This window comes from Branchiostoma belcheri, unplaced genomic scaffold (assembly GCF_001625305.1).
Source record: "Branchiostoma belcheri isolate BF01 breed outbred unplaced genomic scaffold, Haploidv18h27 scaffold11, whole genome shotgun sequence".
NCBI classification, from domain to species: Eukaryota; Metazoa; Chordata; class Leptocardii; order Amphioxiformes; family Branchiostomatidae; genus Branchiostoma; species Branchiostoma belcheri.
This window is the reverse complement of record NW_017802491.1, coordinates 4,783,031-4,809,119: the sequence shown is the minus strand read 5'-3', so window position 1 is coordinate 4,809,119 and position 26,089 is coordinate 4,783,031. Positions and strand designations below refer to the sequence as shown.

At 41.7% G+C, this 26,089-nt stretch overlaps 1 long non-coding RNA gene and 1 pseudogene across 1 annotated transcript; both read left to right on the top strand.

The window, feature by feature from the left end:
* The first annotated feature begins 7,237 nt into the window (after positions 1–7,237).
* On the top strand, positions 7,238–22,537 carry LOC109484535 (annotated as a pseudogene).
* Positions 22,538–22,548: 11 nt separating this feature from the next.
* On the top strand, positions 22,549–23,563 carry LOC109484543. Its single transcript, XR_002141075.1, has 2 exons — positions 22,549–23,244; positions 23,286–23,563. It is a non-coding gene; the product is annotated as an uncharacterized LOC109484543 (long non-coding RNA).
* Positions 23,564–26,089: the final 2,526 nt, after the last annotated feature.

Here is a 26,089-nt window from a genome sequence, read left to right as displayed (position 1 = left end):
AACGAATCGAGTATTGAAACAATGGCGAAAACATGGTACGAACTTGACAGCAAGATGTACATCAGACAGATTTCCTCATCCAGAATTGGACGGCTCTAAATTTCGCGGTATGCTATGGTGAATAAAAACTCTCCATTTTCATTTCTTCACGTTTTCTTCTTTAACTTTGAAATTAAGATTGGCATTCTACGACATTTAGTGTCATTTTCCAATAGTTTTTGCTATTTACAGCATGTACTTGCCCATTTTTCAGCTGCTTTGCACGATTTACAGTTTGGTCGAAAGTTTTTGGAAACAGACGAAAATTCACGCATTCGCGGACGTCATCCATATAATCAAATCAACATGGCCTAACTTGAAAATTATGTAAAAACTGAGCAGAAGTAAGGATATCGATGAGAGCTGTCAGGGAGAAGGGGAGAAGTGGAGAGGGAGAAGTGGAGAGAGTTCGCAGTGAAATAAAAAAATCTCGATGTACAGAGTGAGTGTCTGAGTACTACTAGTGTTACTACATATACTCGTGCCGAACCATATACTTGGGCACGAGTGGACACTTTGTAATGACAAGTATGTCTACGTCCACGGTTGCCAGCCTCATTGGACATAACGACTTTCAAACCTTCGTGTTGAAGTTGTAAAGTTTTGAGTACCCGACATGAGCTACTCTCCAACACAGGCAGACGCTAATGGTCCTCGTTTATCACTAACGAGCGGCAAGACTGCACATTTGGGTGGTTCGAGCATCTTCAGTTTAGAATGGAGCCCAATTAGACACTACTAGAGACGGGATATGACGCAAGCTCTCTTTAGTAGTCTTCACATGAACAAGGACACAGCCTTGATGGGGTAGGAAGTGTCCCGTCCGGCATTCGGACCGCCTGCTTTTCTTACTGTTTCCTATTGCGTTTTCCTCTCCCACAGGTGAGCCTACACACTGCGATGTTAAAGGGGCATTGTGTAACATTTTAGCACCAAAAATTTAAATATTTTATTTAAAATAATAATTTGTGTTATTATTGTTGTAAGTTATCCAATTTTTTTTCAACATATTTGTGCAATTATCTCGCGTTTCTGCTATTTATGATTGATGCTAAATCAGCCCACACGAGAAGCACTCAGTTTGTGGTGCCAACACAGTTTGTGGTGCCACCATAAACTACAAGAATGTAAGCAAACATGACTGTCAGCTGTCTTTCAAGCTTTCAATCACACCCGTTAGGCAACAGATTCTAACACCTGCACTTCCTGAATGGCACGTATATCTGCAATGTAAGTGTTGAGTCAACTTACATTGTAAAAAAAATGACCAGAAAAGTTACTTCTTTAATTGTCCCAATGTCACATAAGGCCACACCAAGTAAATTTTTTATGGATGACGTCCTCGCGCGCATTAATTTTGGCCTGTTCCTAGAAAAAAAAAACAAGAAATTCCGCTTCCTGCAACTATGACCAAAGAGTCACAACAGTGCCGCAAATCGTTAGATTGACGTGAAACCCGTAACGCAAAATGGGTAAAGAGCACATGCTAAAATGTTTCTGCAGGCCTGCAAAAATGTGAAAGAAACAGGACAGGACGATAACTGCTGTTCCACCTGATTTATTGCTATTTTGATGATGAATAAAAGACTTCTTGCTTGTTAATCTGTGTCACCTCATTCAATTTGTGTCCTAACATTTGTCGTCTCTTAGTATATTTCTAATCTAGGCATCTTATTTTTTAGGGCCCTTCTTGTTTTTTTTCGCCCTGTCGCATTAGATATAGGGTCCCCAAAGGACGTCATCCATAAAATTTACATGGTGTGGCCTAATGGAAAACAGACAGACTGAGTGCATAGTAATTCAGAAAGTTTAACTTAGACTGGAAGGTGTTTCTTATCGCCCATTGAAATCAAGCGTGTGCTGTTTGATTCACATACAGCGAATCTCAGTAGTCCTGAAAGTTACCAAGTTTCATAACTAAACTTTTACTTACTGTTTCCTTTTGACTGAACGGCCACTCGTATATAAAGTCTCTCAGTGCCGTGAGCAACCAGCACATAATTATCCATGTGTCTTTTGTAAAGAACAAAAGAACCAACTGAAAAACAGCCAGGGTGATACTTTGTTCAAGCGTCTTTTGGAGAACATATTGCACTCGGATAATTCGTACTTTCCCTGCCCACGAGCCAATTATCGCCGACTTCAAAATTGCTAAAATAGAGGCGATTCTTTGTTCTGCCAAAAGAGGAAGAAAAAAGATGAATGGACCATCCTCATCGTAGTGTCTATTCTGTTGACAAAAGCCATGTACGGACAATGGTGCCTACTCTTTAATGAGGCAATTGACCTCCTTTTGCCACTACTAGTATTCTTAGAGCCTATTCTGACAAAAGCCAGGTGCGAACAATGTTGGATACATGTGCACTCTAATGAGATCGCATTGTACAAAGTTCTTTTAACATCATACAAAGCTGAACAAAAAGTCTATAGGAACGTAGCCAATCTATTGCCACCATTCAAAAACCTACAATACGTCTGTTGAAAGGAATTTTTGAGATTTGCAAGACGAACACTAATGTGACAAGTTGGGTTCCTCGAGGAGGAAACTTTTTTTCTGAACTTTTCTGGTTGATTCTAGCAGATTCTCTAAGAGTTTCAAAGTGTTCAAAACCCAAACCCATGCCACACATTCAGGACCTTCCCTCGACCAAGTATCATTCACTCTAACCTCCCGACCAACGCCCGAATGTTTTCAATATTTTTAAACATTCGTTTGTCGCAGCCGAATAGTCACTGACCTCGGCGAATACCAACCGACTTTGCGGTCTTGTTCTGTGGTCAAAATATGTAAATGTGTGACAGGGACTTTGAACGTTATCGGTTGACCTAAAAACACAGCGTTCGAAGTATTATCTGTGTTGCTAGTGTACGTAGTACAGAGCTAACACATTAAAAGTTTCACAACAAAGAAGCAATCTGCTTGAATCCCTTGGTACATGGCAATATTGTTACATTCGACAGATTCAAAGGACTAGACAGTATATACGACTTCTATGTGAAAAGACGCTGTGAAGCCATCTACATGAGGAAATCACCAGTCATCACGAAACAACTGACATGGCAACTAAAACTGTCACGAGAGACCTAGAGAAGATGGGTTTCACTTGGGAGGCAGTGAGAAGAAAAATGTTATACAGAAGAGAGTGGAGGCAGTGATGGCCTGTCGACAGCATCGGCCGTGGGCAGTATAAATTTTTGACAGATTGCTGAAGCCATTTCGCGTGATCTAGGTCATCTTAATTCTGCAGATGTCAGCAGTAGGACAGTCCCAAATTTGCAGAACTTTGAACATTCTGTGTTGAAAAGTTTTAAATGAGATTATGATATCCATGACTGTGAACAACACGTAACCTTGGGTAATGGATGCTTCATTTCAAGGGCTGTTAAACTAAAACGTGTTGAGAAAAACATGTACTCAGCGAGCACTAACTGACGGCTGAGAGTTCAAGGTAGAGTCCAAGAGCTCGCTATATGCACTAGATTTCAGTACTTCACAATAACTAAAGCTGAAGGACTGAATAACTGGAAATCCTGAAGCATATTTCAAAACCGAAGATCTTTTCTGTGTAATTATGAGCGTCACTGGACGGGAGTAAGAACGGAATAAAACCTTTTCCCATTTTGATATTACATTGATTTAATGTTAACTATTCCTAATATACACTACATGCAGAAAGACATGGGCGCCTCTAAATCTAATTCATCCTGTTTAACCAGAAATTGCCTGGCGACAAAACTGTTTTGGCGTGTTTTCTATAATTTTCGTTCATCATGTTCTAATAATTTTCTTTATTATTTTTTCACAATGAATTTAAATACATTTTCACAAAGTTATTTTCGTGTTGATGAAACTATCAAAGATATCACACGAAAGGTCTATATGAAAGCATTGTGACCTCACCTTTTGTGGCTTAAAATCGGATGCACTTAACTTGTGAGATGTACAATATAGCGGTACGTTCACAGTATTTTAGGCTGTTGACATCTGGTAAGAACACCGTACATACAATAAAAACTTTCAGACATTTTATTGCAACATTTAACATAGTAACATGACATGTTGACGGCATACTTACGCTGTTTCAGCTTATTCTTATGACGCCACCAACACCAAGAGGACACAGGATCGGTGTCATCGCAGGATTCGAACCTAGAACCTCTTGGTTCTGAGCCGATCACTGCAGCTAGCCAAACGACCGAGATGTCTAACTTAACATTGTATGTATTGTGTAAAAAAGAGTTGTACCTTGAAAGAAGAAGTTTTAAAAGTTATATAGAAAGTTGATCATACCATCTTTTATGAGCAACTCATTAAGAGACGGTGTGAATTGTTAAAGAAAGTTCACTTGCGTACCGAGAGACGAGAGCGCCTTGAAGAGCCATTTCTACCCTCTTCATGCCCAAGACTCGGCAATACCAGCTTCTTCAAGATCCGCAGACGTGCCCGGTGAATACAAAACCTGCACGGACTGCCCCACTTCTGATAATGAGATGTTGGTTAATTGGATGTCCTGTATTCTTCAACTTCCATCACGTACAATGCTTTTTGAGCGATTTCCTTTCATTGTTATTATAGACCCTACCAGGTAACAATCCTACGGACTGGCATGATGACTCTCCGGACTTCGTTAGTTCTAATAGTTGAGACGTTTTTAGGTCAATTGGACGTCCTATCTTCTTTTTTATGATTTCCCTTCATTTCTATATAGGCTACCGAGACGCAGTACCTACCAATACCAGCTACTGCATGCAATATAAGATCCTGTTATATGAAGTTCAATATAAGGTTAGTTCTGATGGTTGAGACCTTTATTTGTTAGTATAGTTGGACATCCTGTCTTCTTCAATTTTACTCACAATGATTTTTTTTCCTTTCATTGTTATTATAGAGCCTACAAAGTACCAATCATGCGGACTTAAATGGAGAATTAACAAACTCTCAGGACCCCTCTAGCTCTGACGGTTAAGGCTTTTGTTTGTTAATTGGACGTCCTGTCTTCTTCAACTTTCCTCACAATGATTTTTGTGCGTTTCTTTCATTGTTATCATAAAGCCTGTAAAGAACCAATCCTGTGGACTTAAATGGAGATTCACAAACTCTTAGGACCTCAGTAGCTCTAATGGTTGAAACTTTTTGTTAATTGGACATCCTGTCATCTTCAACTTTACTCACAATTATTTTTTTCATTGTTATTATAGAGCCTGCAAAGTACCAATCCTGTGGACTTAACTGGAAAATTCACAAACTCTTAGGACCTTTTTGGCTCTAATGGTTAAAACTTTTTTGTTAATTGGACGTCCTATCTTCTTCAACTTTCCTCACAATGTTTTTTTTTTCTTTCATTTTTATTGAGCCTACCAAGTGCCAGTTCTGCGGACTTACGTGGAGAATACACGAACTCTGAGGACCTCATTAGTTGTGGTGATTAAGACGTTTGTTAATTGGACATCCTGTGCAAAGATTCCGCGTTATCATTACGGTTCCTACTTATCCTCAAGAGATAGATGAAGGGGAGGAAACACCTGGTGCATTGTACCTGAAAGCCGTTATACCAGCTGGACTGCACAGACACAGTCCCTCCTCTTCTTCTTCCGTCTCATGCCCACAATCGTAGAGACGATTATTCAGTACTCTGGCAAATGGTCAGAGGTCATTGTCCTGTATCCATAATCTAGTTATCATAGTCCGTATGTCCATGCCGAGTCAGTTCCATAAGGTCCTTGCCCGAGTACTGTTAGTATTTACTGTATTGAGTCCTGCATATAGCATAGGACAATGTCCCCGATAACATATTTTACCTGCTTGTATCTAGCTCAAATGTAGATATCACATAAGTACACTGCCTTACCTGGTTGACCTACTCAATGGTAAAGGGTTATTTTATTAGCACCGCAAATAAGCATTGAGACAAGCACTCTGTAAGGTTCACAATGTGTAACTTTTGTGTATATCTTTATTGTTTTGAGATTATATTTAATAGTAAGTCATACTTCATTCCAGCCGGTGAAGCCTAAACTGTATGATATGTCTTGAAAAAATGTAAATAAGCCGTTTATTCAAGATATTAACTGTGTGTTAGTCACTGAGACAGTGAAAGGGAAGGGGCCTCCTTAGCCCTCGGTCTATGATCTGATGCAATTAGAGGATTTAGAACGATACAAGCCATCACTTTAAGTCTTTGGTAACATAATGACATATCTGAATTTCTAAGCCAAACTATGCTCCAGGCCTGTCTTAAGTAATCTTTGCTCTGGTATCAGGATAGCAAAGTGACATTTGAACTCTGCTGGTACCAATAAGATTATTTTAGCAGGACAGTAATATACCATTTTTACTACTATATCATTTCCTACATATACATAGCAGTAGCAACAGTTCCGGAAAACGTGGCACTGGAGATGTGCACTGAGAAACACCGTTTGCGTTGGCTTTGATGTCTGATTTAGAAACATGCGCCAGAACATCAAAGGTGCAACACTGAAGCTCCCACGCGTTCTGTCCCTGTCATCTGGATGCTTTGATGTACATGTAGTTTTCATGGATGCAGCCCATAACAGATATAGCAAGGCCATCACAATCCTAATACTTAGTTATAGGTTTTAAACTGACTGATAGGAACATGCATGTCGTATTTTTTCACCACAAAACAGGGCGAGATATGGTGTCTGAGAGTGGCTATAACTATGCCTCTGAGTGTTAATAATGGACTGTGAAGATATATATCTTTACCTTAGACGTATACTGCAGAATATCATCAACAACTATCACAACCATCATTTAATAGTTTCATCAGGTTGGTAGGTCACTGTATAGCTTTGCATCGCAACTGAGACACCTAACTACAGTTCGATGTGAAAGAAGATCAAACACTGCCACCGAAACGTCGGATAGGCACTAGGTATGTACAGAACACTTTATTCTATCATGGTCAGCAATCCGTTGGTAGTTCAAATTTCGGACAAACCAGTTATACTTTTAAACTTTTCTTTTCCAATGGTATTAAATATCATATTATTAATTCTGTATGTTGATGAGCTTCTGACGTAGACCCGGCCCTTTCGCTGAAATTTGCATGAGCGTCACAACAGGGTGCTCCACATGCACATTAGTGTGAAGAGGAGAACGTTTGTGGCCATGTGATGACGCGGGGCGGCGGGGTATAAAAGGCGGGAGAACGGGCTTCACGCCTCAGTCTGCACCGACGCCGTCCTGACCGAGCTCAGCCGTTTGCTGTAGAAGACACGTACAGGTATGACCATTTGCATCTGGGCTTCAGGCATACTTACGGGCAGTTCTGCCTGTAAGGAAAGCTCTGATATTCTTTTTATTGGCGTCAATATGGGAATTGCTTCTTCTGGATTTTAACATAGCTTGCGTAGGACAGTGGTTGGCGATATTGCCTTCAGACCGTAAGGTCGGGACGTCAACTGCCGCTGGTGATCGTTTATTTGACTTGTGCGCAACTAGTTGCCGTTAAACTGTGGCCCAATGTACATAAGAGTTTTTAAAACAAGACGGGTTTGTCTATTCTAGCATTATCAATGGAAGATAGGTGTGTTCAAGTTGGTTCAATATCATTTTTGGCAACGTGGAACCTTAAGTTTCTTCCACGCGTCAAAACATGTGGAATTGTGAAAGACGCCATTTCTTGGAACGGAGCACGAAGAAGCAGACTCATGTCGTATCCATACATATGTACATAGTAATGCCTTTCATCTCTACAGCAAATGTCAGACGTATCCCTACGTAAGTCCGGATGGCGTACATGATAGCGCAATAGTAGAGAATAGTAAACCTTCCTTTTATGCGGAACCTTGTCCGAATAAATATTTCACTATGGCCCTTCTATTATATCCATCATCGCCAGAGGCTTTCTGTACCTCTAACTAGTGCTGACTCCCTGCTAAGTATGATATCAGAAACTTGCACCGTAATTTGCATCATTTCTTTGGCATTCAAAGGGTAGTGGTGAAGCTCGAGCTCTGAGAAAACGCATCTATTCTGACAAAACGTGTAGACCGTGAAGCGTTACGGACGCCGAAATGAAGCCTAGCTAGTCTAGAAATGTCACTCCCAGAATGCGTATTTAGCTAGAATATACTATAGTAGGATGTTGAAATACAGACAGTAAGTTTGTAAACGTGGCGCGAAGCTGCTTTTCATCATGTACTAATACCTGGTATCCATATCGCCCAGGTTCAATTACGTGCTTTCAACTCATTTACACACGTATTTTTCGTGATTGCGAAAAAATTGGGAGAACGTGTCCCTGTGCCCTGCACATTAGTGGCACTAAGATTCCTGTTTAGCCTTGTTGCGTCCCGATACAACATTCAGAACCTTCCCCCGACCACCAACCAACCGAGGTTGGCTCAAGCTCGGGAGCAGTGACCAGATTTAGGCCATGCATTTCTTTATGAATCGAACCAAATGGTTGAGTTAAATTTTAGTCAAATTGCCAGACTGCAACCATGCCCCGATCACTGTTGACCTACTCCAGACTACCGGCCGACCGGTCCTCAACCATGTCTCAACCTACGGTCCACACCCGAACATTTTGAAACTTTCGGCTGGCGCAGCTGAACAGTAGCAAATCACAGCCAACCTTACTCCCGACCTTCTCCCGACCGACCGGGAGTGAGACAGTATTCGAGACAGGTGTGTGACAGGGGCTTAAGTTAAATTCTACGTAACATGGCAAAAATGTCGATCAAATCGGCTTGAGTATGGCATTACTGTTTTCCCCACGTTTTGTTGATACTTGTGCAATTACCCACATCGCCATACGAACCAAGTTCCGTGGGTCCAGAGGGCTGGGTTTCCAACCGGCTCGGACACGGTGAGGGATTGCATACATGTAACTCCTTTCGGATGGTGACGTTAAGTTCACGCCTCCGTTCTTACGAAACGTTTTTTTTTAATTGGAGTCTATTAATAAACTTTCACCAAAGTGGTTTTCCTGTCCCATGCCAGTTGAAGGCCGCGCTTATGGTCTTACTGTAAAGCTCCTCATGTGGAACTGTGTTATTGCCTTAGATAAGACCAAAGTACAGCTGAACCCTTGCTGCACGAGACTGCCACGAGTCATTCAGAAAATACATGTTTAGCTAGAGTGTACAGCGCCATTTATAGATATGCAGTATTTTTGTCTATCTGCGAAAGGTTAGTTCCGTATTCTTTATGAGGCCGTGGGGAAGTGGGTTGTCGATCCACTGTGTCTAGGGCACGGTTTCGGAAGACGGAGCCCACTCCTCTTCTTCCACTGCCTTTTACCTCCTCAATCCCGATTTTACCCCTGGATGGAGTGAGCTTGAGAAAAGTCGAGTAAAATTCCTTTCCCAAGGAATCAACATCTAGCCAGGATTGCTGGAAATAGAAACCACGACCTCTGGGTCTCGTGTCTGATACCTGTCCACTCGGCCGTTCGACGCCACCAACGTCTTATCTGTTATAAAACCACAAATAACAAACCAAGCAGTACATACTAATGAACCTGGGAAGACTAGACTTAAAAGCTTAAGGTATCTTCTGCTTGATCTTGAGTCGTTCTCCACTGAGGTGAAGCATCATGCTTTTAGAGAACTCGAGATCCTTGATTTGATGAAGAGACCGAGTGCGTCTCGAAAGCTCCCCGGAGTAGCAGTTCTGTTGTGTACGTGTATGCGTATCGTTTAAAAATATTTGTCAAAAGCATGATACTTTTAGTTTCGAGTGGCTTCTCTACGGCATTTTCAGCCAAGCACATCGGGCGGGACTAGATAAAGCAATTAAAAAATCTACAGGATCAATTATGTGGTACTAATACTTCTTTGTGGTAGAACCTAGGAACTGACACCGCCCAGAAAGGTCTTACGAAGCTACGTATTCTACCATTTATATTTCTACTGAAGGAAAACAATGATGATCTTGCACGCTGAAAAAACTTGACGTAATGGCTATTAAAGAGACTGAATTGAAGCCGATGAATTGTGTAATAAAACTGTGCCTATCTAGTTCCATGCCTGCTGAATGGGTTAGGGTTAGGATCAGGCACAGTTCTGGATATTCTCCGTGTTACCAAGAACCCATAGGTTTTGCCAGATACGGTTCTGGATACGCGTTCTGGATGGAACAGGGTTCTTAATAATGGTTCTGGATGTAACAATGACTCCTAGTGACTTTTAAACTCTCTCCTTTCAACACAGTAACTAGATTTCGTCGAATTTTCTTCTGATCGACTTGCTCGACTCCTCCGACTCCAGCCATGACATCCCTGACTGCGCTGTTGGCCATCATGGTGTTCTCCGCTCCGGTATGGACAATAGGCATTACTGGGCAGTGAAAATTTTTATGCGTATCTGTGCCAAACTGTGGCTTAAAAGCATCCAATGCAATTTCAGGGCAGCAGATTAAAAAAAAAAAGAAATATTTCAGATAAGAAAACCTGTCTGATATTGACATCTACTGTCGTTTCTTAGCACATTTTTGTCATCATTTCATACTTGAAGCGTTTGAAATAGTCACGCACAAAGTTACGTGAGGCGTCTCTTATTTTTTGGGTACCACACATACATATAGCTAGAACCAGCCTACGGATACAGAACAAGTAACCGTTTTCCGTCAGCTCGCATGTTTGCTTCATATATCAGTGTACTGTGGGATAGAACATTTCTCATGTTTACATCTGTTAGGATTAGTTTTAGTAGTAAAAATTCGGCTATTTGTTTTTCATATCGAGGTATGGAGCGTGCCTTCCGGCCCGTCGGCTCCCCACAACCACCCGGCCCGGGCGGACAGTGCCGCCGTGGAGGAGGATGTCATCCTGCCGTGGACCGAGATCTACAGGTAAGGCCATGCCAATTTAATTTGTTGGATTCAGAAGCGGCCGTGTGAAATAGGCCAAGGCACCCCATGATAATCCAGGCTACGACAGGAACCATGAAGTAAACATATTTTTTTACGCTGGGTTATTATTCATACAATGAATTTTGAATTTTTAATGAAACCACTGCATATCCTCCATTATCCATTGCAGTATTTATAATTTAGTATTGGATCCATGGTTTGCGTTTGTCTATGTTCTTTTTTTCTATTTCTTTTTATTTGCATGTATTATATATGGCTTAAATATAATGAAAATGCAATAAAAATTGTAAAACACTACAGGGAACAGGAGCCGCTGTCTGGCAATGAGGGCGAGGACATGCCCAAGAGGGCCTACTTTGGGTCTGGTTTCAGGTTAGTCCTTTTTGGTTCAATTCCTTTGAGGATATTTTGTTTGTATCCTTAACGCCGCACGTCATGTAATGACGCAGGTTCCAGACCTCCTGGGATCTCCCGCTTTTGTCGACTTGTACATTCACTGATTTTCCCAGATGTTTAATTTGTACGAGAAGCAGAACGTTGTTACTATATTCGTTGCAAAATAGTAAGATCAAAAGTATACCTTTTGGACCATTGTTGGGAGAAATGTCAATGAATTATGAGGAGCAAAACCGTTTTACTCAGTCGGTTATCGAAACGTTGGCCCATGTCTAAATGACTTTGACTAAATGACTTTGATATTAAATCATGACTATATTTGATCGCGTTATCTCAAAATGTGATTTTCTGTGTCCATGTCCATGTCGCAGATACCACCTGCTGTTTCCTCACCCGATCTGGAACCAGAAGCAGGCCCAGTCACGTGCAGGCCGCCCCGTCGCCTAAACTGCCCACGTGATCCACACGTGATCAGCACGTGGCCCGACCGTGACCAATCACGGGACAACTGTGCGCAAATTTTAAAGCTGTCTTTATACCATGTAGAGCTTATAGACCTGTTCTAAATATGCATCGCTGAATACAAACATATCAACGTACTTATATATCTTCATATCAACTCTGTCATAACTCCGCAAGGTACTGCCACATTAAAAACGACAAGCGAAAAAAAAACACTTTCATTAAAAGAGTTTTACTAATGCATAATCAGTTATACCTGAAGAACTTCCAGACGTTCATGTTTAAAATATTCTTTAAAAGGCCTCCATAACATAATTCATTCTTTTTGATCGTGGCGATCTTAGGATAGCCTGCGTAGTTATGACAGTTGACACTATACACCAACTAATTAAATAGAAACAACTACATTATTGACCAACATCTATGAAAATACTTGAGGTATTGTGGTAACCGGAACATATTCTATCGACGTGAAATCTACGATATAATACATTCAAGTACTGGTTATTTCGTTCTTTCTAGGATTACACCCTACCTCAAATATTAACTTTAAAACAGTCACATATTGTAAGTTGTTGAAGTCAAACATATATCGTTTTGTGAATGTTTAATTCTCAATGATCATATTTAAAACAATTTTAGAAAAGTCTTTACTGATATAGTAATATAAGTGGTGAATTACATTGGATTAGATATTCTTTACAGTCAGTTTCGTCGCACTGGTATTGGCACGGTAGATTGCTTGAATAATTTAGTGAGTGAGCTTTTGACAAAAACGTGTCACGGAAACGTTTGAATAAAGCCATCAAACTAGAATCCCTGTCTTGTGAGTTTTTAATGCAGTATCGTCATGTGTACATGTAATTGTGTAAACGAACCTTCAGATGAAGACCAAAATCATGTATCTAAAGCAATAACAATCAACTTGACTTCAGCTAGTTTTGTAGGAATGTAATAAGAGTTGTTAGATAGAGTACTAAAACTCCGATAGATGATACAGAAAACCGCTACCTCTGTACATTCTCAGGATACAAATAACCAAAGACAACCCGACCTCACATCGTATTTATTTAGTCTCTACCAGCAGACACCAATGTGTTGCTGAAAATTAAGGCTGAGAAAGAGGCTGAAAAGAGTAGAAATTGCCCAAATAGACAAATATACCAGGGGAGTTGGTCTAAGATAACAGTTCTTACAGAAATAATTCAGATAGCTATTTATTCACTACAGTCCCAAACGGTGGAAAGCACCAAGATACAAGTGGCCAGTGAAACCCGGCCCCAAAACCTGTCATGGCCACCTCGCGTCGCACATGGGTGTTACATCATACATGTACACAGTGAAACAGCGCGAACATTCGTCAGGTTTGACGTTTATGTTGATAGAGTACTGAAACTACTAATAAATGATACAGAAAACTATCATTTCATTGCGTTCCTAAAGCAGAATACAAGTGGCCAAAGAAACACTATCCACGCACCGCACGCCACACGTAGGTGTTACATGTACACAGTGAAACATCGCGAACATTCGTCGGCCGGTTCTAGCGGGGCCGCTCGGTAAATACATGTCAGCCGGGAGGGACCTGCGACCTTCCAGAAACATTGTCACCCGAAACCGGTTTTAGGCAGGCCCGAGCCCGGGACATATCTGCCGCGCTTTCCGCGCTGATAGTGTTCGCCCGGCTGTTGCACCCTTTCCAAATAAGTCCGCCCGCTGGAAAGTGGAGCCCGTCAACTCCCGTACCACTGGACTCGGAGAGAGAGAGACCTTCCGTTGTTTTCTCAGAAGATTTTGCTCGACAGAGGGACATAGACAGGCCATTCCCTGAGGAGTTATCCTGCGGAAGACGTTCTGACGAAAGGTAAGAAGTCGACGCGCAAACAGGAAGCCCACCAAGCTTTAATATCTCCGCGCAACGTTTCAAAAGGGCAGATTTGAGATGCCAGGCACAGCCTATATAAAACCGTGTAACATGTGTGCCCGCAGCTGCCATTCTAAACTTCGCAACGCAGTTTTTCTCTTGCCTCGTATAAATAGACCGTTTTAAAAGTGAACCATATAACGGTTCCAGTTTTCAGTCAAAGCGGACAGCTTTGAAGCATGCGATAGTTTGCCCAGATGTACTTGTTTTCGTTTCCTATAGGAAAGATTTTCATTCCAAGAATATCCACCGCGTAACATGAACCACAGGAGACAGATGGTGCGTTAGTTGTCCCATACTGTACAGGTTATCTTTTTTAAAACACGTTTAAGTACATGTACATGTTAACTGTGTCTTGTTGCTTTTGTCAGATTAGCTAAACACACGCAGTCTAAAAAACATCAACAATCTATCACGGTAAACCATCTTTATTATAATTATTTCAAAGAATATCCAATGAACCCTGGCTGTTTCGTTTTAATTTTTGTTCCTGCAAAAATGTAGGGACATGAACACTAATATCATCCTGAACCTCATTTTGATAAGCCTCAGCTGAATTATTATGTGAAATTCAGCATCAATTTGAAAGGATGAATATTTAGTATTCTGTATGTAAACACAACATAATTAAAATAGAACTTAGAAGTCAAAAGTATGGCTAGTACGTGTTTAGACATGCTAGTGTGATATTCTTTTATATTTGTAAGTATGATCTTCGCACCCTCGTTCCTAAAATAATATTTACAAACAGCAACATATCCTACGTGTACAGTCAAACTGAAAACGACACGTACAGTAACCCCTGTACCCTTCTCCCATACTGTACGGTTCGTCCCGTGATCTTTTGGTGCCATGAATAACCAGTGTGGACGGAGTACAGACCAAAATAGCCGCTGTAGCGACCCCTGACATTGCGTTGCTTTAGGGGTGGGCTGCTGAAAAATTCCTAGCTCATCACTTGAGAAAAAAATCATCGAAGGCCAGTTAAACATGGATTAATACGTGAACTTGTCGGTCAAATGATGGACAACATGTTTCATACTAATGATACTATATTCTACGTTTGCAAACATTATGTAGCGTTATTTTTCCAACATTTCATTTCTGAAAGATGATTACAATAGATTTTAAATGAAGTTTGTAGTGATAGTTGAGACTTCTGTATCAAACAGGCAACTTATGCCCTCCCCCCTCCCCCCAATATTACCTACGCGTGACCTACACCGACCTACGGGATCATGACCTTGAAAAATGGCGTTAAAAGAAACCAAGATGGCCGCCATTGTTCTATGTCACCATGCGGATGTATAGCTTCTTTTGGTTTAATATGAGCGTGATGTTTCTGAAATTTGGCTTATATCAATGAATTTTTATCATTTGAAACAACATTTAAACGCAAGACGTTCATGTGTATACAACGACATGTATCTGTTAGTTAAGATCCACTCTGATACATGTATAACTTTGCGTTGGAACGAAAAACAAAAACAACCAGAAAATTGAAAGCAAAGTCATGACGGATGTTTTGTAACTCAAACGTGTTGGCAGACTCCCCCGGTTCGGTCGCATGAAAGGGTGCCCTGGTAGGAAGTTTACGTTGTGGTTGGCACCGGGCCTGACTCCGCTTCAATAAGGGCTCGAGTTGCGATGTTTTCGGAGATGTCGAAGTTGTTATGGCTGCCTTAACCGGCTCAAGCCAGAAACTGAAAAAGCAGACAGGCGTGCGAATGCCTTACACCTCATTTATTTAAACTCACTTGGTACACCAGGCAGAGAAGTTTAGGATAATTTGTAAAACACCATTGCACTTCTTTGAAGATCCAACAACCCGTGAATTGTACCAAATTGGACAGGATCAATTTGAAATGGGGGAGGGGGCAATGAGCGGAAGCCAATGACCTTCCCGCCTTCTCTGTCTGTATCAATCCGAAGAAAGCAAATCGACATCTGAAAATATCCCGACGGCATTTCTTAACTACATTACATCGACGGCGGCCTTTTTTATGTAACCTCAAACATGGGCTCTCTGTAAACCAATTTTAATAGCTTGCCTACTAGCCGCATAGATAAAGGGTTTATACTAACTGGTTTATAATATCGCTGAGAGGAGAGGGGGTTGCATGTCTGATGTACATCGTACAAAACGACAGTTTTTCTTTAATTTTAACTTTATCGTGTTCAACACGAGGAAAAACAGGGGGTTCCATGCGCTGGGTTCGGCGCGGACAAACATTTCACGTGGCCGCGAGGAGACGTTAAATTTAGATACGTTGTTTGGGGAGGGTGTTGACATTCCAGCGCCATATTGCACGGACGAACTTGTGCATCGCTTCTCTCTATAACCATCCTATACTCGCCATACACTCTTGTATTTAATACGATAGGTTAGCTTTACGGAATTATAGTTATGTACCAGTAGATGCCAAACTTTTACCCTGTACAATTGGTGCACAATAAAGTTATTCTCATACTCCGTAGATGCTACAGATAGATTTGAACATATCTTGCAACAGATCCCACGATGCAAACGATGTAAATGCGTATATAAAAGATTGCTTTGTTATCTAAAATTAAATACAGAAACTCAATAGCCTCACTTCTGCAATATTATGCAGCTGTGGTGGTGAACAAACCACCAAAGAGGTTGGTTATATCACAATCACAAAGCAGTCAGTCCCAGTACAGAACTGAGAAACGCTAATGGTAATAATTACGGGAAAATTATGTTAGGTAACGTTTCTGATTGACAGTAACTGACTAATGATAGTGTTCAGCAGCCCAGTTTGGCCTGTCTTCAATACGTTTGCAGAAAAGTTATGATTTACCATACGCCTTCATTTTCATAAACATTATAATAGAATCTCCCAGTAGGCAAAAAAAGGAAGAAAGGACGCTGCTGGATTTATGAAGCCAGCTGAGCTCTGTGGCTTTTTTAGGATGTCCATTACATATAGTTTTATATAAATTGCACACTAGTCTTCCTGAAGAGTGATGATGTAAATCACTGTGGATAATACGAAACGGGGGCTCGGCAGGCCTCCATGGACGAACAGTAATTTGTGGTGAATCGCCAACTCATTTGGATCATCACACACCGGGGCATGTCACGAATCTTTTTCGAAAGGTGTGGTGGGCTTTAAAACGTGGGTGGGGTGTGGTTCTCCCCAAACAAAGGATCTCCATTTAACGTCCCATACCGAAGCTAGCCGGTACTCACTTCCACCTGAGTGTAATTATTAGGTGCCTTCCCCAAGGATAAAAGTTCTGCGTTTGTCAGGAGGCTGACGGTAGATGCTTGAGCCCAGGACCAAACCATTATGCCACAAAAGCCCACGCGTCTTGAGGTCCATTAGTAAGCTGCATCCTGCTTCTAAAGATACGGACAAAAAACGGACCGCTTCTTAATTGAGAAGTTTATTGCAAATATGACTTCTTGACGCACATCATGCCATCACCACTTTTAATGACCATCATTATTTGTAACAACCTAAAAAGGAAGCCAGAAAAAGAAGAAAAGAACAATCGGTTTAGAATATTTGAAAGTTGTAATTGGGCATGCATATTCTTTCGCACAAAGGAAAGTGGTCACGTATGGATAGATGAGAAGAGTCACAAATAGTACAGCGTTTGAGGAAACAAAAGGTGGTCACAAAGGAATATGTGAAGAAAGGCTTAAAAACTTTTGTTAAAATGAACAAAAGCCTCTAGGAGTTCCATTTTATGTTCTTTATATAACTACTTTCAGGTGTTCGAAAGATGTTTAGGTGTCAATGACCTTTGTGGGATTGCGCGCAATTGCTGTCATATGAACATAAGAAAATGCCTTTGGAATGACACGCAAAAAGTTCACTTTTGTAAAAAGCAATTGCAAATGGATAGACTTTCCATTGAAATGATGAGTAAAGACAAACGTCAAAGAGGTATGGAACAGAAACATTTTGACCAGAGTAGACATCGGTAATCTGTAGACTATGTGCGAGTAGTTTAGCCAATAGGTATGATACAAGTCACCTTGGTCTATCTCACCCTAATGCTTAGGTCTGAACTTAAACTAGTGTCTCAAAGTCACCCAACACCCTGTCCCGATGGTACACATATCCGTGTCAATACGCAGACAATGGTATTCAAAAAACGTTTATCAGCATTTAACATGTACAGGTAAGGTTAAATGCCTTTCAGACTTTTGACGCCATGTGGGCAGTGGATTATCCACGGTGTTTTGAGCATTTTGATGTATGTGATACTTCTAAAGTAACATTTAACTTGTTGCAAATCCAAAGAGCAGGTTCTTTCCTGCTGGCCGCCCGACATGCCCGATATGAGTGGTGACAGCATTACCGGTCAGGTTCAGTCTGATGGGCAAGAATGTGTGAACAAGGAAGTGCGTCAAGGACTCAAGGCCCTATCTATACATATTGTGAATGGCATTTTCTAGTATATTTGGATCAGCGAGGTTTCGGACAGCTGGCTCTCCAGTTATGGATGACGGATGTCGAGTGACGTCACTGTGACGCACTTCCGCTCACTTCACGACCATGACAAGAGTTCGGGTGAATACCCTTTTTCAGAAGAATTGAATTCAGACTATTGTATTACTTGCGTGGGCACCTGCAGAGAGCGGGATAAAACTTTGACGTACTTCTTGTAGCCTTTTTTCCTATAGATAAACTAACCGAAGAACCAGGAAAGACTAAAATGGCATGTGTGGCGACTATAGGTTGATCACGATTTACAGTATGGTCAAAATTCTTAGGAAACTGACGAAAATTCATGCGCGCGTGGATGTCATCCATATAATCATATCAACAAGCCTAATGTGATGCCGTCATTTTCTTGTATGTATAGACCCCCACCCTCTACATCCGGGTCCGCCCCCGACTTGTGTAATGCCACATGAGAGTTGACGTATTGACCTTCTTAAATCATGTTTATTTTTCCCAGAAATCGGGATATGACGTAAATTTGGTATGCCTGTCTTCCGTACTCCGGAGTCTCAAAAAGATAAGGATTCTATGTTTACTCATTCATCATGACCACGATTGACATTTATATATCAAAACTTAAACTTTTTTTACCAGAAATACGGACAGCACATGTTTGCAATCAGTACTTTGTACTTTGCTCGCAGCTATGATTCAAGGTTCACAGACACACACTGTATTTGGACACCCATCATCATGTAGGTACTGGCGCGACCACATACTAGTATTCGCCATAGATGACGACACATGCACGACTATCCCAGGACACCCATGCCCAGTTTGCTATCGTACGACATTTGCAAGATATATTTGTATCCAAAGCCAAGGCTTTATCCAGAACCATGCTCCGACACGGTTCTGGATAACCCAAAACCGTGCGCGGGGCAACTCTCCTTTCATGGATACGCTGAGACCATAGCCCGAAGCCCTTCAAGCACAGAACTAAATAGGCACAGTTCAGTGGATGCGATACGGGCCCTACGAGAACAGACATGTTTTCATCCTGACATGGTTTGTCTTCTTAATTATAAGAAAAGACTTGTGTTGGCAGAGGTACATGTGTCCCTGGCCCGTACTTGCCCAGTGGCATCTTCTTCAAGGTTCCCACGGCATAGCGCACGTCACGTCCGATAGAACCGCAGACGACAAACACGCCACATCTTGTACGCACGTTATTCTCATAGCCTCCACATCAGGTACTTTTGGAATAGTGTTTGTTTCTTCACAGAAAACTTAATTCCACAACAATTGTACAAGAGACAAGTGTTTTGAGGAATCTTACAGTTTCTATACTTCCGTCCTGAGCTTTATATGATTATCTATAAATTTTTAGTCCGCAATAAAAACGATCCTTGTCAGCTTTTTGACAAATGAAACCTGACTTCTTGATCATCATTGCAAGTAGTGTTTGCCAGTTTCAAAGATATAGCAGTTGTAATGTTATTTCTTTTTGTTTTGTTCTCTAAAACTATTGATTTTCCACCGCCGGCAAGTACAGAAACCGGGATACGATAGCAGTGCGAAAACAGGATATAATATCAACGAAACAATGCAAAATCAAGAGGCACACGGCGAGGCCTGGGTTGGAGACTATCCCGCGGAGTGGATGATATATTTCCTGGTCGCCGCTGACGTACGTCATGACCCACACAGCGGAAAACTTTCCGACACCGCGCTCTGGAATGTGCCCGGTTCACAAGTGCAGCCCGCTACATTTCACTTTAGGGGTGTTCATTGATTCCAAACAATCAAAAAAATATATATCAACCACCTTTATAAACATCATCATGAAAACTAAAACTCGTTTCTCACGTATCATAATCCATTCAAAGTGATGGTTTTGATATTAATAACGATTTGAAGTAACAATATTAAATATTTTACATCAGCTCCTCCCCTTTAATAATGGACCATCCCAATTACAAGCAACACACAAGAGTCAGGGTGAAGTTATGTATGGGGGTGTCTTAAGGGTGTTTTTTGCACCACATACCGTATAAGGAATCCTTCTGTGGTCGTCTGGTGGTTTGGGCACACGCCTAGGCACCGATAACCGTTGGAAATAACCTTTGACGTGATTTCCGTCCCACTAGATATTTTCCCTACCATATATTGTTGAGTTCCTCCCGTAGCGTACAGTGCATGTTCGTGTGCCGAGCCGTCGGCTAACCGTCTTGCTTTGCACTAGGCTGTGGGGTGGCTGTGCACGTCTGACCATTACTTTGTCTGCAGTGTGTGTGAACCAACCAACCCGTTACAATGGATTATGCGCTGGGTAAGCATGCCGCACACACATCAATTTTCTTCTTCTTCTCATTTTTGTTACAATCCCAGTAAATGGTGTAGAGAGTGTGAACAGAATTTTTTGGTGTTATTCTCAATATTTACATGTCTTTTAAAGTTGTGTTGTTGTGTAATTGTTGACTTTTTTGTTGTTTTCACATACGTAGATGTAATGCTGAAAATATGATGTTTTTTCATGAATAGACAGGATGAGAAGAAATTTGGCAAATGATGTTTTTGTGATTTTGCATATTGTGATCGTTTTTTCAAGAAAGGTTTGCCGATTAATATTCCTTGTGACGTTTTGTGACATACATGTAGCTTTGTGTCACAAAGGCATGCGATATGTCGTTTGTTGAAGGGTGTCAAACTGTTTGTACCATGGGGGTTATTTGAACACATTTGTGTTAATGATTATTCTTTTTTATACTTTGTTGTACCTTAGGTTTATTTTATCAAAAGAAATATAAATGTTTTTTTTTTCTAGAAGCTTAGCGACAAGATTTGGTAACTGTCGTTTTCGTCCTACCGTGTTTAGTTTTAATTAAGGGATTGACAGATATATTTCTCCAACTTACGAATGTCTTCGGAAATTCGCACGGTTGACGCACGATCACTAGGGAATACTGTTTAAACTATCCAAGCCGAGGTTACGCTTGTTTAGACGTTTGGTCGGGCGTTTTATTTTGCTGGCTTTTCTTTTCGTAGATTAGGAAGCGGAAAAAAAGGCAACAAAATAGACAGCGAACAAAACGCATAGAAATTCGTAAAAAGCATAAAGACGTCTCAAATAGGGCTAACCTATGCTTGGAGAGTGCACAGTTTAGTAGCTATAGCCTCCGACAGGCCTTCCTACGGGGCCACGGATCGTAGAATTCAGCAAACTGAAAAGGAAGGATTGTTGGCCAGGACAGTCGGTACGTGGGAGGTTTAATTTTCTTTCCCGAAGCGGGCAAATGAACTGTAGGGTGACTAAACTTCCCAGGGCAATTATTCTCCCCTTTTGGGTAAACTTTACTATTTTTGAGCTGGCATTGTTAGTTCGACGGAGACTAACTGTTTAGACACACAAGCTTTTGAGAAATGTAGTGAGGAGAGAAAAGGTTATCCGGCCAGCCACTCGGTGTTTGTGCGAGCCATAAAGAACACAAGGCTTAAGTGAAAGGCGCCGGAAGTGAGAGAGCCATGTTTACTTGAGATGCAAGCAGACTTGCCAAAGGCTACGGGGCGGCTCAACATGGATTGCAAGAAGTTGGGCGGGAAAGAAAACTTGATGTAGAGGGTGTTTCAAAAATACACCATTATCACACCTTGATCCAGCTGACGAGTGACGACGACATTGGTGTTACTGTCAAATATATTTAAGTATTATTAAATATATCATATTAAGATAAAGCGGAGCTGGAAATGATCTGCAGAGCCGTCTAGCGTTCTTGAGCTGTACTACAGCGATTCCGACAGAATAAATTGTACTTAATCTTTCTTTGTGTGTACTTCCTTCTCTTGCCACCTTGTCAACAGGTAGCCTGGCCCTCAGAGACTACGTGGTCAAGTACAGCCTTTGTACGAGGAGAATTCAAGAATAGAACATTTTACTAAATCTTTCTTTGTCCCTCTCTTTGTGTCCACCCTTATTCCCATGTAACAACACCAGGTGGATGGATACATGTGTAATTCTTCAAGAACAGCATTTGTACGCGGAGAGTATTCAAGAATAGAACATCTCACTGAATTTTTCTTTGTGTCCCGTCCCTCTCTTTGTGTCCACCCTTCTTCCCCCGTTTAACAACACCAGGTGCGATGGCCCACAAAGACTACGTGGCGATGTACGAGTTTATGTACAGCCTCCTGACGGAGAAAATGGAGAAGACGTACAAGGAGGTCCAGGACGGCACGTACACGGAAGCCGGGATCCTGCTAGGGACCGACATGGGGAGGGTGCTGTACTACCTGCCCGACTGCGTCCGCGACGACGTGCGGCGAACGATCAACGACAAGCACTTCCGCACGCGGTACTACCAGCACAAGACCAACCGGCCCATGCTCGAGTATCTCGAAGGCGTCGAGCGAGGAATTGAGACTGTGCTGGCGTCCGCAGTAGGCTAATGTTCTCAAGAAAAAAAATTGACGGAGAGAAAGAAACAGAACAGATAATCGGGGGTCAACATCAAGCTCCCGTACTGACGTTCAAACTGTCTTATTTAGTTAAGAAAACTGTTTGCTTAGACCAGTGCTATAAGTTGAAGAACTGAGACTGTCCTTGAGTCCGCAATAGGCTAAAGTTCTCAAGAACGTCTTCACAGAGAGAAATTAATGTGGAGATAGAAACATTCTATCCAAGCAGAGGTTGGTGGAGAAGATTATGCCCTAACTATCATATGCCCCGTTTTCTGTCGGTTGTGGAGAGTAGGGTCATATGATAGAAAGGTCACAATCTTCCCAACCATCCTCTACTTGGAGAGTAACAGAACGTATAGTCGGGGTCAACATCATACTTTCTAAATAGCGTTCAAATTGTCTTATCTAAGTTAAGTAAACTCTGTTTGCTTTACGACTAGTGCTAAAATCGTTCCACCTCGTTACAATTTGCTACAAAGGTATGAGGTTGTCTAGATCAAACAACATACCCAAGTATAACGTAGTCTCTATATAGGCGGTTCCAACTATGATGTAAATTTACATAGGATAGCGGACTTTTCCACTCAAAATACGTAGCAACACTCACATCATTTGTGCTGAAGATAGAAATATTAAATTCTTCAGTTCATATAAGGGATTATCTATTTAATTTTTTCCCGTATTGCATGACAAACGTTAGATAGCTATTTTACATATTGTCGGCCGTTACTGTCAGTTACAAACTCAAAGAGTTGAGTTATAACGTGCGATTCTTGTAGTTTGAAAAATATTAAAAGATTGGAGGCATTGGTAGAGTTATAGACGTAGAGACATTACTGCCCCCTAGCGTCGAAACGCTGCAAGGCAGGCCTTAGCCCATAGGATTTGTTGCGTATTTATTTGTATGGAAAGATCCATCGAAAGTGTAAGAAAACCTAATATTTGTATGTATTATATTGAATCCTATGAGTTAGTACGGAGTATGACAATAAACTTTGCTTTTTGTGTGTGAAATATTCTGCCTGGTAAATGTCTAGTGATGCAATCTTATTTATTGATACATAAATATAGATAAATTGACATAGAATATTAGCCTCCAACAGGCCTTCCAAAGGGGTTATGGACAGTAAAAAACAATTCGCCAAAATAGTGGGCTCGCGTTGTGGGTAAAATAAAGTTGATGGCCAAACTCCCCAGGCAAATTATTCTCATTATCTGGATTAATTTTACTACTTCGTAGCCAGTATTGTTGGTCTGATGGAGACTAGTAAAATGTCATCATAATCATCCTTCGACAGTAAATCGGAACAGTCCTTGTACTACCCTACATCCCATAGATTATATCATGCCATAATTATATCATAATTAATGAATAATCACGCAAAGGTCAATGTTGTACAGGCCAGTCGAATTGACGTATCATTGATGTGAGTTATTCAAGCAAAACATTCATAGCCTTCAACTCAATATACATTGTGCACAGCACGGTGCGAGAGATGGGTTATAAATTACAGTCTCAGACGAACTGACGCGGACGACCTTTCGAAACAATGCCTCAGACAGTTCACTGTGCACCGGCTTTGTAAGCGCGACTGTCCTACAACAAGTCGACAAAGTCAGATTTGCACTCCAACACCTTTGATCAACGAAAGACTGTAATCCAAGGACAATGCTTTGTATTTTACGTTATCAGTGAATTATAGCCTACGTAGAATGTACGTAAAATGTTTAAATTTAGAGGAAGATGAGCATTATAAGGCACGGATACTACCTGGGTGATTTGTTTAACATCATCAGAAGAAAGGCTCATTTTGTTTCCAGTGATTTGAAATTCACCTTTTGTGATTCCTTTTTCGCCTGGATATACAACACAAGACAGCGGAGTCCTCTGTAGATCTGTGGTCAAGCGGCGAATTCTTTGGGGGTTGTTACGCGGCAAGTTCACGCAGGATGCCTCCGATCTGAAGAATCGACATCGGCAAAACTAGCCTGAGTGACTGAAGGTTCTAAATGGAAAACATGCTGCTACAGATGGCTTCCTGAGGAATGACTACAGTGCGAAGACGTCGGTTAGCTGAGGAACGATTCCACTCGACTCGAGATGCCTCCAATCGGCTACAGACACCGCGAGGCCCCGAAGTCTCGTCGGAAGAAGCGAAACGCCGGACGGCGGAAGACGAGAAACAACACCGCCCGAAAACGTTCACGTTCCCGAAGTAGAGTCAAGAACAAGACTCGGGAAAGCAGCAAGAGCAAGGAGACCGTCAAACACAAACCTTCGTGTCGCCACTACCGCAAAAACAACACAGGCATTAGTCTCTACGACAACGCTCAAGACATTCAGCAGTACTTACAGCTACAAGAAAAGATCAGAAAAAAGACGGGCTGCTGTGTTATCCGTGCTAAGGGGTCCGCAGGACTGCCTGTTCACTGCCGGTCCTGCAAACTTGGCGGCAAACCGGAGGTAGAACGTCAGGAAGAAACGTGCAAGGACGTTGAAGAGATAACTGAAGAATGCGAAGTAAGCAGTCCATGGGACCCTTGTAACACTATAGAGGAAGATGAGAGAGACTTGCAAGTAGAAAACGAAGGAGAAAGGGATGCATTAATGCGTGAAGACACCCATGCCGTTCTTACCGAGGAAGATGGTGAAATGGGGAGCCCGTTTCGCAGACGTAGGCAGTCCAGTCTGAAACATGAGACCTGTGGTAACGCCGGGAAGCTGCAGTGCGGGCGAGAGTGTCCGCTCATCTGCGGTACCGTCCTCCTCATCCCCAGTATCCTCATGACGCTCCTGGCCTTCACCCTGTACGGCCGGCCTATCGTGCCGCTCAACATCATCGGCCCGGTCTTCGTCTCTCTCTGCTTCCTCATGACCATAGTCGGCGCCGTGCATCAGATCATGTCAACAATAAAACAACGACGACGGGCTGCTAACGCCGACCTGGCGCTCACCAGGATGGAAGAAGAACTGCTTACAGAGAAAGACACAGAGAGTGATTTCACTCTAGACGTTCTCCTCAAAGAGGATACAGAACCTGATACAATCACAGACAACGTCGCGGAATCGGCTGAAGAAGTAGAAACAGAAGACGACGATTCCGATTCAAGTACAGAAGACGACACTGCACAGACGCCATTGGTTGTTGAGGTACTAACCTCGAGTTTGAGTACGGACAGCACGGTCAGTGCCGACGACACATGTTTTATTGACGAAACAGAAACAAGCGATTCGATGTCATCGTCAGGGGCAGAGTGTGCCGAGAGGTAAAAACATCAAACAAAGCATCAAGAAAGACGGACGGTTAAATGTACATATCTTACAGATTGTATATATATAAATTCTCAACATGAGGAATTGTAAAAGAAAAACGTGATGCTTAATGTTTTTAATGACTGGTAGTTCTTTATTCACAACAACTTAACAAGACCGACGTTTAGATGACCGCCAGGACAATTTTCCTGATGATGACAGAAGGTCGTCGAAACGTTGAGTCTTGTTAAACAAGTGGTTGCGACTGAAGAATTTGCTATTCAGGG